The sequence below is a fragment of the Periplaneta americana genome, chromosome 10 (assembly GCF_040183065.1).
Source record: "Periplaneta americana isolate PAMFEO1 chromosome 10, P.americana_PAMFEO1_priV1, whole genome shotgun sequence".
NCBI lineage: Eukaryota > Metazoa > Arthropoda > Insecta > Blattodea > Blattidae > Periplaneta > Periplaneta americana.
In genome coordinates, this window is record NC_091126.1 from 163,974,388 (window position 1) to 163,993,447 (window position 19,060).

The window sequence follows — 19,060 nt, forward strand, 5'->3', positions numbered from 1 at the left end:
CGGAGCCAACAGGAAGATAAAAGAGACGATCTATTTTACACTACCCAATTAAAATATAACCAGACAGAGACAAAAAATAAAGCAAAAGGTTAGATAATTGGGATTGTATTCTTTGGGTATTTATTGTACAGCGCAATGGAAAAGTCTGCAAGAACTACTTAGATAGTTCAATTTATTATATTACTATTACTTTACAATACATTCAACAACACTATTTTTACGTCCATAAACCTCACTCTTTAACATACACTGCCTATACACACGTAGTATCACTTTATGTTCACTTATTAGCAAGTTTCTGTTTGCCATCTTGTCTCTTCGAGCAATATCTCGAACGGATAAATAGAGAACTCTGGGTAATGTACCCAACACGTAGTTCTAATGTTCACCACCTATGTTGGGCGCTGATCATATTTGAGCCCCCTGCCGCCAGATGGTGCTGACTGCAGTTTCGAATCCTATTATATATTCATCCATGCCCCCTTGTTTAAGTCGAAAATGGTATCGGAATGCCGCGAGTCCCTCATAATACAATTCAACTGAAATGGGTGCCGGTACATGCAGGGATTCGGGGTAATGAGAGAGCAGATGAGGCTGCCAAAAAAGGAACTGAGATTCCATTCATAGGACCTGAGCATGTGCTGGGACTATCTCTAAGACCAGTAAAGCAGGTTATCAGGGACTCGGCTCTCAAGAAACACAAAAACTACTGGAATTCAAGTGAGGGCTGCAGACACTCTAAAGCCCTCATAAGAGATTTCAATAAAAGCAGGTCTAGCGACTTGTTAAAATTGAGCAAGAAACAGCTCCGCTGGGCAGTCTGATTCCTTACAGGACACTGTGCCCTCAAGAAGAACCTGTAATAGGATGGAACATAATATCAACCCAGCCTGTGCCCGTAGTTGGGAGACGAGTCTGTAGCTCATCTATTATGTGACTGCAATGCACTCACCCATCAAAGAGCTCTCATCTTTGGAAAACATTTTCCAAAGCTTGAAGAGCTATCAACTGTCCCAGTCCATAGTTTGATTCAGTTCATTAAGGTATATATACACCTTTACAAAAAATTTTGTTTAGTATAATTTTGCTCTGCAAAATTTTTATGCATATAGTGTGTTAGTTGGGAGACCGGAGGGAAAAAGACCTTTGGGGAGGCCGAGACATAGATGGGAGGATAATATTAAAATGGATTTGAGGGAGGTGGAATATGATGATAGAGACTGGATTAATCTTGCACAGGATAGGGACCGATGGCGGGCTTATGTGAGGGTGGCAGTGAACCTTTGGGTTCCTTAAAAGCCATTTGTAAGTAAGTAAGTAAAATTTTTATTCAATTGAGAATGGTACCAGAAAGAGAATGAAGTGAACAGATCCCTTGAAATTATATCTAAATTGTTTTTAAAAATTATTTTGTTCATAATTTTGACATACAACTTGAAACATGAGAGCTCATGCAGTTTTCACGATAGAGCCACAGTTTTTTCACTGTTTTATAGCTAAAACTATTCTTTAGTGCCTGACATAGAGCTATTTTTTATTTTTATTGACATTAATTAAATATTACCATATATGTAACTTACAATAATATTTTATGTTGCATAAATCATGTAAAAAATCCATAGATAATTATTAATTATATTAATGTTATTTTACTCATTGTCAGGCACTGGGGGACATTTCAAGCTTCAAAATGACACCAATATCTTCTTGGTATATCCATATTTGACTGAGATATCATGTTTGAAAGAATTAAATATTCTAAAATTACTATTTACAGGAAATGAACCACAAACTTTCAGAGCCTAGGAGACTCCATCATCATATGTCACCCCTTAAGCAGCTTCATGTTGGTCCAGTTTCAGCTTCTTTCTGCCTCTCAAATACCTCCACCTTGTTTTAACTTCAGATGTTGAATGTTTTTTTTTTTTTGGCATTTTTGTCCCTATTTCCATTGATGCAACAAATCCTGCAATGGTGTTTGTCCCAGGGTTTATGCCCATCCTCCTCAGAATTGTAATTTCTACTTTTGGACTCTTATTAAAATGACGTACAACACCACTGACACACAAATTTACAGTTTTATGACTAAGAGTAAAAGATTATAAATTACTTCATTATGTAAAATAGTTTTTTTCAATCTAATGATCATGCCCAGATATCTATGCATCTATTTTGGGACTAGAAAGAAGTTTATTTTACAAGCAATGCTGGACGAGGGGATTAACTGCTATGAAGATCACTCCAAAAGTAAGGGACCGTGGCTGATGACGCAGCATTTTGGAAAATGGGACTTATCTGGAAAACCATAAGGCATAAATTGAAAATTCTTATATCAAATTAAAGAGGAGAAAATTCTCTATTAAAATAGTTATATTTTGAAAATTCTAATTTTTAATCATTTTTTGCGTTTTGTGCGTTTACCTTAAGAACATCAAACTATTGAACTGTTAGGATATTATGGCGGGGATGAGAATAGATCTTTCAAATCGCAGTGCTAGGGTTGTCATAGCCCTCCCCTTTTTAAATTCAATTCAATTCAATAACTGGGAAGTGTTAAAAAAAAAACAAATCGAAATTAATAGATCAGGAGACTCAATAACACGATCACTTTCATCCGAAAGTCGAATGAAGACTGTCAGACGCTTTGTAGAAGAAATAATTTGATGGTTAAATTACATTGTAGTAACAACACAGTCTAGTACAGTATATACAGTCACGAAGCTCAATATGTAGTAAATATGCATCCATAGATAGTTGCTAACCACTAGGATCGCTAATACCACCCCATTACAGACAATGCAAAATAGTACCGGCACAGTCTATTGTTCCTAGAACCCTCACAACTCAAGCTTCGCGACTGTATATACTAGACTGTGGTAACAATATATTTTTAATGTAACAATTTTTTTATTAAATGTAATTGCATAAAAATACTCCAATACATACAATAAATTACTAAAGATATTTGGCAGCTTTGGTACAACATAATATAATATAATATAATATAATATAATATAATATAATATAATATAATATAATATAATATAATATAATATAATACAATACAATATAATATCTGCATAATAAAACATAACATATCATTAATTACTGAAACAAAAATTATTAGATATCACAACTGATTGAATTGTTTAAGCCTTAAATTTAATTAACTTGTTTTGTGTTATACATATAGCTTAACTGATGAATGATCGTTTGCGTTTGTAAATTTCATAATCTGATTGGCTATGTATTGTATATTTTTAGCAGAGCCATCGATGTAGCTTAGTCGGCAGACTCGCTGGGCTGCTGATCCGGACCTGCGTTCCGGCTTAAGTTGGATCCCCCTTTGGTCTCATTGAATGGTTTCTTCCGAGGTTTTCCCCAGCCGTGGGACTGAAGCCGGATGGTCTATGGCGAGTCCTCGGCATCACTTCATTTCACCCCTTTGATTTGATTACCTGGTTGGGTTTTTTCCTAAGTTTTCCCCAACCAAAAGGCAAATGCTGGGTAATCTTTTGGCGAATCCTCGGACCTGACTTTCATCTCACTACATCTCGCTAAAATATTGAAAAAAATTGCAGAAAATTGTAAAAATTGTAGAAAATTACTAAATTGTAAAACTGTAAAAATTGTAAAATATTGTAAAAATTGTAATTGTAATATTGTAAAATTCTGACTTGTTCCACATCTTAAAGCTTCATTGCTCATGTAAGATCTATGGAATATGATATATTTGATATGATATTTGTCAGTCAACTTTACAATTCACAGTTATGGTGGACCTTCACATTTCTGTTTTTCGATCCACCATCCCTTTAATACATACAACTCTTTTCTATTAGTGTATTCTTTGCCGAGAATTTCTTGGTTACTTTCTAATGTTCTGTTAAGACTGAATTGCTATATGTCCTTCCCTCTCTATCCTCTTCTATTCTTTCCCTCCTACCTAGACTGTCTCCCTTCCATTTCTCGCTCACCTATTAAATATTGCATATTCCTTCCTTAATAATTTGCGTTATTTATTTATTTATTTTCTTCTCTACCCTCAAATCCTACCTACTCTTAATCATTGTTTTCCAGCTATTTTCTCCTACATTACTTGCTGACTTTTTCGTTTACTCTATTTTACAACACTTACATCACTTTTTTTTTCCTACCCTCTGTTTATTTACGTATTGATCCCTTTCTCTTCGCTTCACTCCTAAATTTCCTATTTTATTCCTCTTCCCATATATTTATTTCTATAATACTCCTACAGTTATAGTACCCCTCATACTACTCTCAACCCATAACATTGAAAAACATCAAATATCTAATTCACTTAATTACACTTGCAATTTCTCTCTCATTCCACTTTATATTTGTTCAGATGTTTTTTTTTTTTTCCACTTTAATTCTCTTGTATTCATTGTTTGATAGTCTATCTTATTGCACTCTTACATACCCTCTTACACTTAACACTTTTTTCTCTGTTCCTTTTCATACACTTTTGCCACCCCTAACTTTGTTGCACTCATTTTTCAGCACTCTTCTTCTTCGCTAATAACCTCTCCAAAGCCCTATCTATTCTGTCCTCACAATCACTAATATCTGGTAGTCACTTCATTCCTTCACTCGTTCTTCTCATGTCTTCTCTTGCATTTCCTCCATTAGTCTTGTCTATGCTCCTGACCTCAGACACTTCCAGCTGTTTCCCTAATCCTTCGTCCGCAGTGATCTATGGAATATAATAAATGAATGAATGAAAATCAAGTAGAGAGCAAACGCCGTGCTGAGAGCCATGAATGACATAAAACAACACGGAGATGTCACTAAAGCAGCAATGGAACTATTCCAGGAAAAAAATATTACCAGTGGCAACGTATGGACTAGAGAACATATGAACACATCTGAAATACAAGCATCTGGCAGAACTAGAGAAGGTCAAGAGCACCTATTTGAAATGTGCCTTATGTCTCTCAAAGTTTACATCCTCTCAGCTTATGTATGTACTAACGGGGGAAATGCCACTTATACAAGATCTGAGAATGACACTACTACTGCCATCAACCCCCAGCTACGAGAAACTAATACAAGACATGGGAATGAAGCAAAATGAAATATGGAGCGACTTCTACAGCATGGACGCAATGATATGAAGAGACTGAATGAGAGTTACGACATACCATTACCAGATTTACAGTCCATGATTTCCACTTCAAAGTGTGCAAGAACAGACGCTACCACCACAGTCTACTATATACAGTCGCGAAGCTTGAGGTGTTTTTTTGCAAATCTCGTGATAAAGCGCTCCAAGCGGTTAGCAACTAGAAACAATAGACTGTCCATGGTCGACTTAGGACTGTGTCGTATTTCTATCGAGTGCTAGCTCGTTGCGTATTTCACATTGATGCTTGTGAAATGTTCGTTATTGGTTATAATGAAAATGTTAATGGCTAAAATATAATATTTGGAATAATAATATGGGACAAGGAGGAGACGTTTGTAGTGCTATAAATTGTAGCAACAGTAAGAGAAAGAGGCCAGAGTTATCCTTTTTCCGATTTCCGAAAGATTCAGAAAGGCTCCTGGGTTTCCACAAGAATGCTGTGCAGAAACAAAACTCTTAATTTGAAGTTCTTTGTGACTGTTAGAATACATTATATCTTTAAATTTCATAATCAAATGTTTCAGTTTAACGGAAAGGACATTAGATACCGGTCAAAGTTCTGTCACTTAGGCTGCTAAATTTCCAGAGAAATAAAGGTTAGGTCTACTTTTTTTTTTTTCAGAGGATATATTTTTAATTGTAGCTATTAATTTTGTTATTATTTTTATGTGTTACTTTACTAAATACGTAGAAAAATTAAGTTTGTTTTAATGAACTTTACTGATCACGTTTTATTTTCAATTCTGGTGGGATTATTATTGCTTAGGCCTAATGTTTTCTTCAAAGGATATGTTTTTAATTATAGCTGTTAATTTTATTGTTATTTTTATTTGTTGCTTTAACTAGGGACGTAGAAAAAGTCTGTTACAATAAAATGTATTGATCACGTTTTATTTCCAATTCTGGTGTGATTATTATTGCTTAACCTCATCCCATTTTGTTAACTACGTAAGCCTACACTACAAGTACCGGTACGCGTAAGTTACTCCATTAATTCATATTTCCATTATTATTATAGTTGTAAAGAGAAATGCAAATTAATATTTATTGGTTTCAATTCATAGTTAATTATCGCTATAATCTTGAATGAGTGAAGCTATTATAGTAAATTTCAGTTCGTTTTGCACAAACAAAAATTATATTAACTTATTTCTTGCAGGTATCTTCGAGTTTATGGTGGAATTTAATATACTTCATTAAAATAATAAATTAACTTTATGCATTTAATATTTCAATAATGGAAGGAAGGTGTTAATTTTTCCAAAAGAACACGACAACGAAAATGTAACATATTTTGTCGGCTGCTAGGAGAGAGATCTGCGATGATGGGGCGATAGTAGCGATCCTAGTGGTGGGCAACTACCCCTGTTTGCATTTTTACTACATATTGAGCTTCGCGACTGTATATAGTAGACTGTGCTACCACTAACTAGATCCCAAATGCGAGTGCTTGTGGTGTGGCAAAAAGTGTGACAGATACCACGCCATGTGGTGTGAACAAAGACGTCTATCGATCACACAACTGAGCAACGAACACTAGTGTTGACAATTATATTTATGCATATTTTGTATTGTTCTATTATTATGATAACGATGCACGAAGCACTTATTCGAGAATTATCTTTTTTGGAGCTTTTCATTATGAAATCATTTTATTTTCTTATTATTATGCTTTCAGTGATGTTTTCACGAACCATTTCCTCAGTATGAGAATTACGGTTGCTTTGGAATGATAATTCTGAGAGCATTTCTCAGAATATATCAGGCTTATTACCATTCTCGTTTACAGCATTGTTTTATTTATTGTAATATTATATCTCACCACTTGAGGTGCACTCTAGATCAGGAGTCGTCATCTCAGTACACTATGGTGCAGGCACAATTTGCTCACTAGCTCAGTTCTATCCCTTGGACATCAACTGTGCAGCAGGAGTTGGGGGGAAGGAATCAGGTGATGGCAGTGGCGTCCGTTCACTTGTTCAACTCTTTTAATCGGTTTATAATGAAAATAAATAAGGAAGAACCATGTACTTAATTTATTTTATGAGGAACTGTGTAATAAGTAAATCACTTTTCACTTTAAAACAAACCGTTATGTATTGCAGCAGTTTTGAAAGTAAATAGTTTTTTTTTTTTTTTCATATTAAAGTAATTGAGAACTTACAGACCTATAATGCGTTTTCACTGTTACAAAATATTAAACAAATCGAATCCATTAATAATATTTAAATCATGGCATCCTATTCCTTTGTTCAAGTGTCGTCAATAAAATAAAATGAATTATCCATTTTTTATCTGACACTATATATCACAAAATCAATTATTTGTTATTGTGTATAACATATGAAACATACTGTCGTTTCTGTTACAAGACTGAAGTAGGCCTAAATTATTTTATTACAATGTAAATAACAAATGATAAAAAATATTTTTGCTGATCATTAGCATTTGTTTTCCTGGATTTTTTAATTCGTTTTTCCCTCACTAACTGGTTTATGTTAGGTGTCAATGCTCGTGTAGAACACAATCGAAGAAGACATTGTAAATTATGGTCAGAAAGTTGGCTTCTGTGATGAGATGCGTTGGCTTGACTCGACACACTGCACAGTACTACCTCCTCAGCCAGCGTCTCGGCGCTCCAAACTAGTATGCAGGCCAGTTGACAATGGCTGCTCTAGATGCTCTTTGACGAACTAATTAATTCGTAATTCTCTCCACTAGCAGCATCTCTGAGAGTCGCATACGAATAACAATCAGAATGACCCCGTTTTCTCTGTGCATTCTCATTATGGATCCTGTACTGGCCTCATCTGACAATGGAGATCCTTCATTACACAATTTCCGTAATCATAATTATTCCCTCTTTTCAGACTTACTGGTCTGAAAGTAGTCCAAGTTCTAGAACAGGTGGAGGGATACGATCCTTCATAAATTCCAAAAACCAGGGTAGATAGTACATATTCATTGGTCAGCCTGAGGATAATGAAGAGGGCACGGGTGCAGATTCTGGAGATGAAGATTTTAAGGACCCTGACCTACTTAGTCGAGGTACCAGACATTGAAGATGTGTTCACTGATCAGTCATATAACGAGGAAGAGAGCATCAGTATTAGAAAAGATTCAGACCTCATCAGCAATGAAATCGAGAATTCTCCATCACTAACAAGTGGAATAAAGTGAGAAAGAAATGAAGCTACGTTGAAAGCAACAAGTTGCAGGAATACATCTGCAAATAAATCAGACCAACAAACTAAGAAGTATAGGGTCTTCTTCCCGAAAGAGAGTGGATGGAAGGAGATTTACAGCCTGGACGAGAAGTTATGGCACCAGCGCGAGGGACGCATTTTAGTTCGTTTGCTTGGACTCGCCCTCACACTCAACTGGACAGGTGTTGGGTCAGTTGGTTACTAGCATTCCGAGTGTTCAGATCGTTCTGCTACTACCGCTATTGCTAATACTGAAAACATTGACCTTCTGAGCGCCCTCATTATGGCACTGTCTAAGGTGTGAAATCATAGAGTAGTTCATAGTCAAGGACATGAAATAGCATACAATGTATGGAAATTCATGTCAGAAGAGGTTGTAAATGGAATACCAATTCCATTGAAAAGTGCGTGTGCAAGAGTACTGGCTGCCACTGGTATTTCAAAGTGAACCTTGGCAAGAATCAGGAAAGAAGGGAAAAATATTGAAGCAGGAACAGCAGATTCTTTCTCCAGTCCGGAAAAATCACAGCCGAAGAAGAAGAAGATTGTTGCAGCTGTAGACAGTTTTGATGAGGAAGTCCTAAGAAGTCTCATCTATAATTTCTACGCCACGCATAAGCAGAGGCCGACTCTGCAATCGCTTCTTCCAAGAATGGATATCAGTGTGTGATTATGTGAAGAAAGTAGAGAACAATTACATTGAAAGTGAGCATGTGATGGACGGGATTCTGGAGAACATTTCCATAAACTTAGGGACATCTGATTCCAGCACAGATCAGTCGTCTGATTCGGACGGAGAATAAGAATATAAAGATGGAATAGCGGGCGTAATTTCATTAGGTACCTTCGGACTCTTGAATAGGAAAGTGGTGACAGTAAGGTAAAACGAATGTTTTTAGAAAGAGATGAAACGGATATGCCTGCTGCTCTGAGCTTGAGAACCATAACCCAAACAACCCCCACTCCTCTACCCTGCTGGCCGGCAATTTAAAACTTCGTGCAGGTTGGTGCCATAACATCTCGTCTCAGCTCTACCACAGCATAATATGCTACTTAGAAAGAAAGATTAACCTACATATGGAATGTATTGATTCAGCTATTTCAGATTCATGACTTACAGTATGTCGACATCTGATCACCTAATTGGAATAATAAATTATTATGTAAAATAAGACCTAAATATTACAATTAAATTTTGAAAAGGAGCAAATAAATAAGGTTTAAAGTCTTAAGGGTTATCACAATTGGTTTAAACATGCACTAAAACAAGACGTAAGTGCAAGTTTGAACCAATAAACTATTGAGATTTGCAATAGATTAATCAGTTTAGGAAATTGTATATTTATTATGTAGAACTACATTTGTATATAGGTCTTTTGTTAAATTATTATGTTTTGTACTTTTGTGAACTATATCAATAAATCCATCCATCCATCCATCCATCCATCCATCCATCCATCCATCCATCCATCCATCCATCCATCCATCCATCCATCCATCCATCCATCCATCCATCCATCCATCCATCCATCCATCCATCCATCCATCCATCCATCCATCCATCCATCCATCCATCCATCCATCCATCCATCCATCCATCCATCCATCCATCCATCCATCCATCCATCCATCCATCCATCCATCCATCCATCCATCCATCTATCTATCTATCTATCTATCTATCTATCTATCTATCTATCTATCTATTCTAATCATGCTACTCACACTCTAAAACATATTTCTGCAAAGCATTTTACAAAGGATTCGCATGCTTTAGACTTTTTGTAGGCTTTTTTCGACAAATAAATTGTGCTGAAAATGTTCAAATGGACAGCGAGTTCGTTCCCTTGATACCATCAAAGAACATCAGAGGAAGGATCATTCTGGGCACCTAATTATAGCCCAACAACAAAGACAGCAATGCAAGGCTTCTGGCAATAAAACTGTAAAAGCATGTCAGAGATGCAATGTTCCTCTCCATACTTGCATTCAACTATACGACGAGTAGAACTAAGAACTTATGTCGTGTACTATATTTATTATGTTTTTCAAATTCTTTAATTCTTCCAGTACAAGGTTTCTGTTCAGATTTGTGTACGTAAAATATTTATACGTGAATTTAACTTTTAGGGAAATGATTGAATAAGTGTATAAAAAAATCGTATCCATTTTATTATGGTAATGATTTACCTATACATTACTTTTAAATTTAAAGAGTTTCATATTATGTAAAAGCATAAATAGAACAAGAAATCATCACAACATTATTACAAACAAATTCTCGAGGAAGTGCCTAGAGCAGTGATGTCAAAGCAAGTGCATTTTTCTGATCTTGACGTCGAGCGCAGGCATCAAGCGCTAAGTATGGAAAGAGGAAGGGTTGTGTATATGAATAAGCAGCCTGTTGGATTAAGAAAACTGTGGTGCACAAACTTCAAACGGAACGTGAAATTTTATGTCGTTATTTTTATATGGCTTTTTTCTGTTTGATATCTATATTGTCTGTAAAACAAAAGTACTAATACCAATTTCTTAATATTGCAGTTGTGTTTTAAACGTTAATAACATAATAAAGAGTTAAGAAGGAATATTCACATAAATTCCATAGTAGTACAACTATACTGTACTAAATGGATCAAACACATCATTCATAAGGAAAGTGATATCCCAAAAAAAAGGATTGAGTATGACATAAGTTGGAATTGGTATTGATGGTACCTTTAGCCTTATAAAAGTATTACAGTACAAAGCAAAGTTATCTAGGTGCTGTATATGTTTTAAGTGTAACTAATATTCCATAACAAAACTCTCATCGCATTATGCTTTTAAGGTGATATTGGTGAGCAACTTCCTATCATCAGAATATTAAATTATTTTCTCGAAATCTGCTGAAGCTATACAACACATAAGCAAGTATCTTTTGCTTATGATGTAACAGTAGTTGCTTTGTTAATTCATTTCCTTACAAACAATCTCCATGCGAATATTTTCAAAATTTCAATACACTGTCTTCAGTAATACGTATTTACGGTATATTAGATTTACGAAAACATTCTGTAAGGCTACTAAATAAATAGGCATATATCTGAAAATTTCACTTTTCTATAAAGGAAGTTGAGAAAATATTTCTTTTTAACAAAAAATTCAAACTTGTAAAAAATGAACATTAAAATTAAAGCTTACATTCTTATAATGCACTCATACTTCTCAGACAAATCTAAAAATTAACATGGACAGAGTTTTAATAAGTTCTCTTCCCTTTATCTATTGAATCAGGCTCTTCTGAGCTCTAAAGCGCATGCTTGCTCCTATGGGCATTAATTGACATGATTGGCCTAGAGGGTTATTATGGACAAATCCCATAAATTTTCAAGGAAGTTACTTCTACTATCCAGAAGAAGGAAACATGCCAAGAGTCTGACATCCTAAAGATAACCCCAATCCTTACCATTCATGAAACTGAGATCCTTAAATCATTTTAAGGGATAAACTCCAGAACGCGGTTACTGCCTTCTACAACTACCACATGATGAACTGACTTCTGTGCTGAATTGCAAGAGTGTCGTAGGCAGGGCCTAACTGCAATTACACCAAGAGCTTAAAAGGTAAGCTAACAGAGTTAATACACATTTTGAGTATGAACGAATATCATCGTTACCAGGCTAGGATACGCCACCATCCTTGGTAACGCAATTGTAAAGAATTAACCCGGGAACAAAATATATATTATCAGGTTCTGTCCCATGAATTTTAAGATGTCAGGCCAACCTAACTTAGTTGTAAGCTTGTACAAAAATTCATGGGACAGAACCTGATATATTGTTCCCGGGTTAATTCTTTACAATTGCGTTATCAAAGGACGGTGGCGCACTCTAGCCTGGTAACTTAATAGTAATGTAGTGCCGTTCCCGAAAACAAAACATATTTTAGAAAATTTGACTTTACAGTTAACAGTAGTACCTTTACTCGAATAATTCTGATAAAATAAAAACAGAGTTAGGTTACCACAGATATTTATTATTTCTACAGACTCTGTGGATAGAATCCTTCCAGAAATATTTCACGAACTTCGATTATACTTAAATCCTTTAATTGTTTTATGAAACGTAGTGTTATTAATGCATTATATGATACTAGCCTACTGCTGGTTTGTTTCAGTTAATTGAAAGGCAGATGGCGGACTTTTTACACTGTAAATGTACTGTAGTGTACTGGCAGAAATCGGGCAGTAATGGGAAGACCTGGTTATTCCTGTTTCCTGTGCCAAGTAATGCAGCACAGCTTAAAAGGTAAGCAATGGCGTTGGCATAAGCTTAATGCAAGTATAACCTTATTTACGTTCAGTAAATAGTCAGGGTTGGTACCGGTACACTGTAGTGATTTTTTAATTTAAGTGAGATTTTTTTTTGTCGAAATCAGATTTATTTATTAAAATGATTTCTTGTCTTCTTTTGTAATTAATTTAAACTAAATTTGTGTATTTTTGAATGTGCTATTTTAAATAATAACAACATGGATTTAAATATAATTTACTATGTTTACACATGAGCCTGGTTATTAATACCGGTATATGAAAAGTTACAGCACTAATATCCTGCACTTAATCATATTAATAATTAGCTTAGACTTGGGCAAGATATTATTCAAAGTTATTTATTCATTACAAAAGAATTCAACTATTTAGATAGATTAATATTTAGAAATAAATTTATCGGAGGAGCTTAGCATTGTGTGTTTTCAAAAGAAATACATAGCCTATTTGGCATTTGTGCAACTGTTACTTTGAATGTTGTTATGCGATACAGCTATTTGTTTCAGTCCTCAGCATCATACCTACTTACTTACTAGCTTTTAAGTAACCCGTAGGTTCATTGCCGCCCTCACATAAGCCCGCCATCAGTCCCTATCCTGTGCAAGATTAATCCAGTCTCTACCATCATATCCTACCTCCCTCAAATCCATTTTAATATTATCTTCCCATCTACGTCTCGGCCTCCCCAAAGGTCTTTTTCCCTCCGGCCTCCCAACTAACACTTTATATGCACTTCTGGATTCGCCCATACATGCTACATGTCCTGCCCATCTCAAACATCTGGATTTAATGTTCCTAATTATGTCAGGTGAAGTATACAATGCGTGCAGCTCTGCGTTGTGTAACTTTCTCCATTCTCCTGTAACTTCATCCCGCTTAGCCCCAAATATTTTCCTAAGAAACTTATTCTCAAACACCCTTACTCTTTGTTCCTCTCTCAAAGTGAGAGTCCAAGTTTCACAACCATACAGAACAACTGGTAATATAACTGTTTTATAAATTCTAACTTTCAGACTTTTTGACAGAGGACTAGATGACAAAAGCTTCTCAACCGAATAATAACAGGAATTTCCCATATTTATTCTGCGTTTAATTTCCTCCCGAGTGTCATTTAGATTTGTTACTGTTGCTCCAAGATATTTGAATTCTTCCACCTCTTCGAAGGATAAATCTCCAATTTTTATAGTTCCATTTGGTACAATATTCTGGTCACGAGACATAATCATATACTTAGTCTTTTCGGGATTTACTTCCAACCCTATCGCTCTACTTGCTTCAACAAGAATTTCCGCGTTTTCCCTAATTGTTTGTGGATTTTCTCCTAACATATTCACGTCATCCGCATAGACAAGAAGCTGATGTAACCCGTTCAATTCCAAACCCTCTGTGTTATCCTGAACTTTCCTAATGGCATATTCTAGAGTGAAGTTAAAAAGTAAAGGTGATAGTGTATCTCCCTGCTTTAGCCCACAGTGAATTGGAAAAGCATCAGATAGAAAATGGCCTATACGGACTCTGCTGTAAGTTTCACTAAGACACATTTTAATTAATCGAACTAGTTTCTTGGGAATACCAAATTCAATAAGAATATTATATAAAACTTCTCTCTTAACCGAGTCATACGCCTTTTTGAAATCTATGAATAACTGATGCACTGTACCCTTATACTCCCATTGTTTCTCCAATATCTGTCGAATACAAAAAATCTGATCAATAGTCATCTATTACGCCTAAAACCACACTGATGGTCCCCAATAATTTCATCTACATACGGAGTTAATCTTCTCAAAAGGATATTCGACAAAATTTTGTAGGACATCTACAAAAGTGATATTCCTCGAAAGTTACTACAGTTAGTCTTGTCCCCCTTCTTAATAATAGGTACGATTATGGACTCCTTCCATTGGTCTGGTACAATTTCCTTTTCCCAAATTGCAAGTACAAGTTTATAAATTTCGCTAGATACTACCCTTCCACCCTCTTGTATTAATTCTGCTGGAATTTGATCAATACCTGGAGACTCAGCATCATACTATGATTTAATTAGGTGTGGATTTCGAAAGTAGGCCCTACTTGACTACCTGTACCACATGTTCTATTGCTCCTTAATTAGGAGTTAGGAAAATACCGGTACATATGAGAAGCAAACTTTCAAAACCTGTCCATTTTCAGAAAATGCTAGAAATATGTGTCTGTAATAAACAAAGATTCTTCTGTAGTGAAATTTCATATGAGTTTATACCAAGAACAATATATTTCACACAGAAAATATTTTGTTCATAGGAGAGATGCAAGTTTTTTAGCATCGAAGTGTATTTTCTAAAAATGGACATGTCAAGTTTTGAAAGTTTGCTCCTCATATATATTGCTAATAGTTTTAAGAAGCAGCAAAACAGTCATATGTAAAAACATTCATATTGTTTTCTTCAGGAAGTTAATTTCTCATCTTAACCATGTTACTTACTTACTTACAAATTGCTTTTAAGGAACCCGAAGGTTCATTGCCGCCCTCACATAAGCCCGCCATCGGTCCCTATCCTGTGCAAGATTAAGCCAGTCTCTATCATCATACCCCACCTCCCTCAAATCCATTTTAATATTATCCTCCCATCTACGTCTCGGCCTCCCTAAAGGTCTTTTTCCCTCCGGTCTCCCAACTAACACTCTATATGCATTTCTGGATTCGCCCATACGTGCTACATGCCCTGCCCATCTCAAACGTCTGGATTTCAAGTTCCTAATTATGTCAGGTGAAGAATACAATGCGTGCAGTTCTGTGTTGTGTAACTTTCTCCATTCTCCTGTAACTTCATCCCGCTTAGCCCCAAATATTTTCCTAAGCACCTTATTCTCAAACACCCTTAACCTATGTTCCTCTCTCAGAGTGAGAGTCCAAGTTTCACAGCCATATAGAAGAACCGGTAATATAACTGTTTTATAAATTCTAACTTTCAGATTTTTGGACAGCAGACTGGATGATAAGAGCTTCTCAACCGAATAATAACACGCATTTCCCATATTTATTCTGCGTTTAATTTCCTCCTGAGTGTCATTTATATTTGTTACTGTTGCTCCAAGATATTTGAATTTTTCCACCTCTTCGAAGGATAAATCTCCAATATTTATATTTCCATTTCATACAATATTCCCGTCACGAGACATAATCATATACTTTGTCTTTTCGGGATTTACTTCCAAACCGATCGCTTTACTTGCTTCAAGTAAAATTTCCGTGTTTTCCCTAACCGTTTGTGTATTTTCTCCTAACATATTCACGTCATCTGCATAGACAAGAAGCTGATGTAGCCCGTTCAATTCCAAACCCTGCCTGTTATCCTGAACTTTCCTAATGGCATATTCTAAAGCGAAGTTAAAAAGTAAAGGTGATAGTGCATCTCCCTGCTTTAGCCTGCAGTGAATTGGAAAAGGATCAGATAGAAACTGACCTATACGGACTCTGCTGTATGTTTCACTCAGACACATTTTAATTAATCAAACTAGTTTCTTGGGAATACCAAATTCAATAAGAATATCATATAATACTTCCCTCTTAACCGAGTCATATGCCTTTTTGAAATCTATGAATAACTGATGTACTGTACCCTTATACTCCCATTTTTTCTCCATTATCTGCCGAATACAAAAAATCTGATCAATAGTCGATCTATTACGCCGAAAACCGCACTGATGATCCCCAATAATTTCATCTACGTACGGAGTTAATCTCCTCAAAAGAATATTGGACAAAATTTTGTACGACGTCAACAAAAGTGATATTCCTCGAAAGTTACCACAGTTGGTTTTGTCCCCCTTTTTAAAAATAGGTACAATTATGGACTCCTTCCATTGTTCTGGTACAATTTCCTTTTCCCAAATAGCAAGTACAAGTTTATAAATTTCGCTATATAATGCACTTCCACCCTCTTGTATTAATTCTGCTGGAATTTGATCGATACCTGGAGACTTGTACTTTTTCAGATTTTCTATCGCAATTTCGACTTCTGAAAGCGTGGGTTCGAGTATAAATGGCTCAGCAGTTTGTATTTCAATATCGTCCCGATCATTTCTATTTGGCCTATGTACATTTAGTAGTTGCGCAAAATAGTTTTTCCATCTGTTTAGGATTGATGGAGAGTCTGCAAGCAAGTCACCATTCTCATACTCGATCACGTTTACCCTTGGCTGATATCCGTTCTTAAATTCCTTTATACCCTTATATAAATCTCGAATGTTTTTATTACCCATGTTAGCTGCATATAATTTTAATCTGTGATTTAAGTAATAACAATTATCTGATGTAAATAATGAACATTATTTTATTTACATCATGATTAAAGCATTAATTTAATTTAATACCAACAGTGGTTTGTGTATTTTTCGAAGATAATAATAGAATCTTGATTCTAACAGGTACCAAACAGCTGTGGCAGAAAATCCTCATCCTTACAGAAGGGCCTATATATGTGCAAACCAATTTCACAGTAATCAGTGTAACGATGACTTGAGGTACAACTTACTAAGAGGGGCCATTCCATCAAGAGACGCTTGGTATCCTACTCAGGAACTACAGACACCTCACCATCCAGTGATCTACCATCCACTTCATCACCAACTAACCTAATTGCTTCATTCATTGCACTTCACCATGGCAGTGATATGAACCTGCTAGCTTGTTATGTATTATATTTTATAACTCAACCGATGAATAATCATTTGTGTTGTAAATTTAATAATCTGATTGGCTATGTACTGTATAATTTAGTAAAACAAAAGATGCTCTTATAAGTTGTAAGAGGCAAAGAAATGCCCTAACAAATGTGTCTTAAAACACTCAGTTTATCATATAACATATAAATACTAAAGCAGCAATGTTTCTGGCTTACTAGAAAAAAGATGCAATTTCATCAAAAACCTAGCCTTACTTATAAACATCATTAAATAATTATATCGAAATGCCAGCTGCAGAGTAATTCATAAGAATAATATTACAGAAATCATTCATGTCGGCATAGGTGTAAGGCAAGGCTGCGTGTTATCACCGCTCCTCTTTAACCTGGTCTCATACGCAACTCTAAGAAGAGTGAATGTTTCCCCTAGAGGAATCCGTTGGGGGCTCTCCGGTAGACTAGAAGATCTAGACTATGTGCATGATATGTCTCTTAGCTCATTCCTTTAAAGATATGAAAGCCAAACTGCAACAATTGGAAAAGGAAGCATAGAAGGTGGGTCTTCAAATCAATATTAATAAAACCAAAGAATTGCTCATAGGTACCAATCAACCTACTCTTCTAACTCTAAGCAGCGGCATAATTGAAAATGTGAAGGAATTCTCATATCTAGGCAGTATAGTCTCCCAGAATGGTGGTACAGATAGCGATGTGAGAGTAAGAATAAAGAAGGCAAGATATGCCTTTGGGCTGCTAAAGTCTATATGGAAGAGTGCTCCCTATACAATAAATACTAAACTGAGAATTTTTAACACAATCCGTGCTTTTATAATGGCTGTGGAACCTGGAAAATAACCAAAACTATTATCAATCAACTACAAGTTTTTGTTAACAGATATTTGAGAAACATATTAAAACTATTCTGGCCAGTCCAGATATCCAACGAAAACCTATGGTTAAAAACTAAACAAAAACCAGTTGAACTTGAAATTCGGCATAGGAAGCGGGGATGGCTGGGATATACACTTCGCCGACCTCCAGATGACCCCGCCAGGAAGGCATTGGATTGGAATCCGCAGGGCAGCAGAGGAATTGACAGACCCAAGATAACATGGAAACGAACTGTTCTCACAGAAGCAAAAACGATGGGGAAGACATGGAGCGAGATCAAGGAGTTGGCCAGGAATAGAGTCAGATGGAGAAGTTTTCTGAGAGCCCTATGTTCCACGCAGGAATGATGGGAATATTGATTGATTGATTATTCATAAACATCTGTTCAACAAACTTGTTAAAATAATTAACAATCACATATCAATGCTGATTGTTACACCAACTAATACCAATGATTCACTGACCCAAGGAGTTTATACAGTTTCTTCAGTAAAACTAGTAAATTATATATTTTTGAAATTATGACTTAAGGACAATTCTGCTCACTTTACCTTCACCTTTATTATAATTTATTATACCCGAAGACACGTAAAGCATTTATATACATTATATTTAGACCAGTGGTGGGCAAAATGAACGCAACCCACAAGACAAGATTTAAATGGCAACTACATACTGTGGGAGGGGTTGCACTCTACAGTGCAGTGACGGATTTACAGACAGTAGTTGTGCCACTATACTCCTACCTACCATATGTAATTAGAAGACTTCATTCACGTGATATTTAATTAATCATTTTTCAAAGCAATTTCTTCGAAATTGGGATTTATATCTG

The 19,060-nt window shown here is 35.7% G+C and overlaps 1 long non-coding RNA gene across 1 annotated transcript in view; it reads right to left on the reverse strand.

The window, feature by feature from the left end:
- Positions 1-4,143: 4,143 nt before the first annotated feature.
- The window catches only part of LOC138708131 (uncharacterized), a 37,490-nt gene continuing 22,573 nt past the window's right edge, over positions 4,144-19,060 (reverse strand). The window contains exon 5 of the long non-coding RNA XR_011334598.1: positions 4,144-4,717. This is a non-coding gene — a long non-coding RNA (uncharacterized lncRNA). The remainder of the gene's footprint in view (positions 4,718-19,060) is intronic.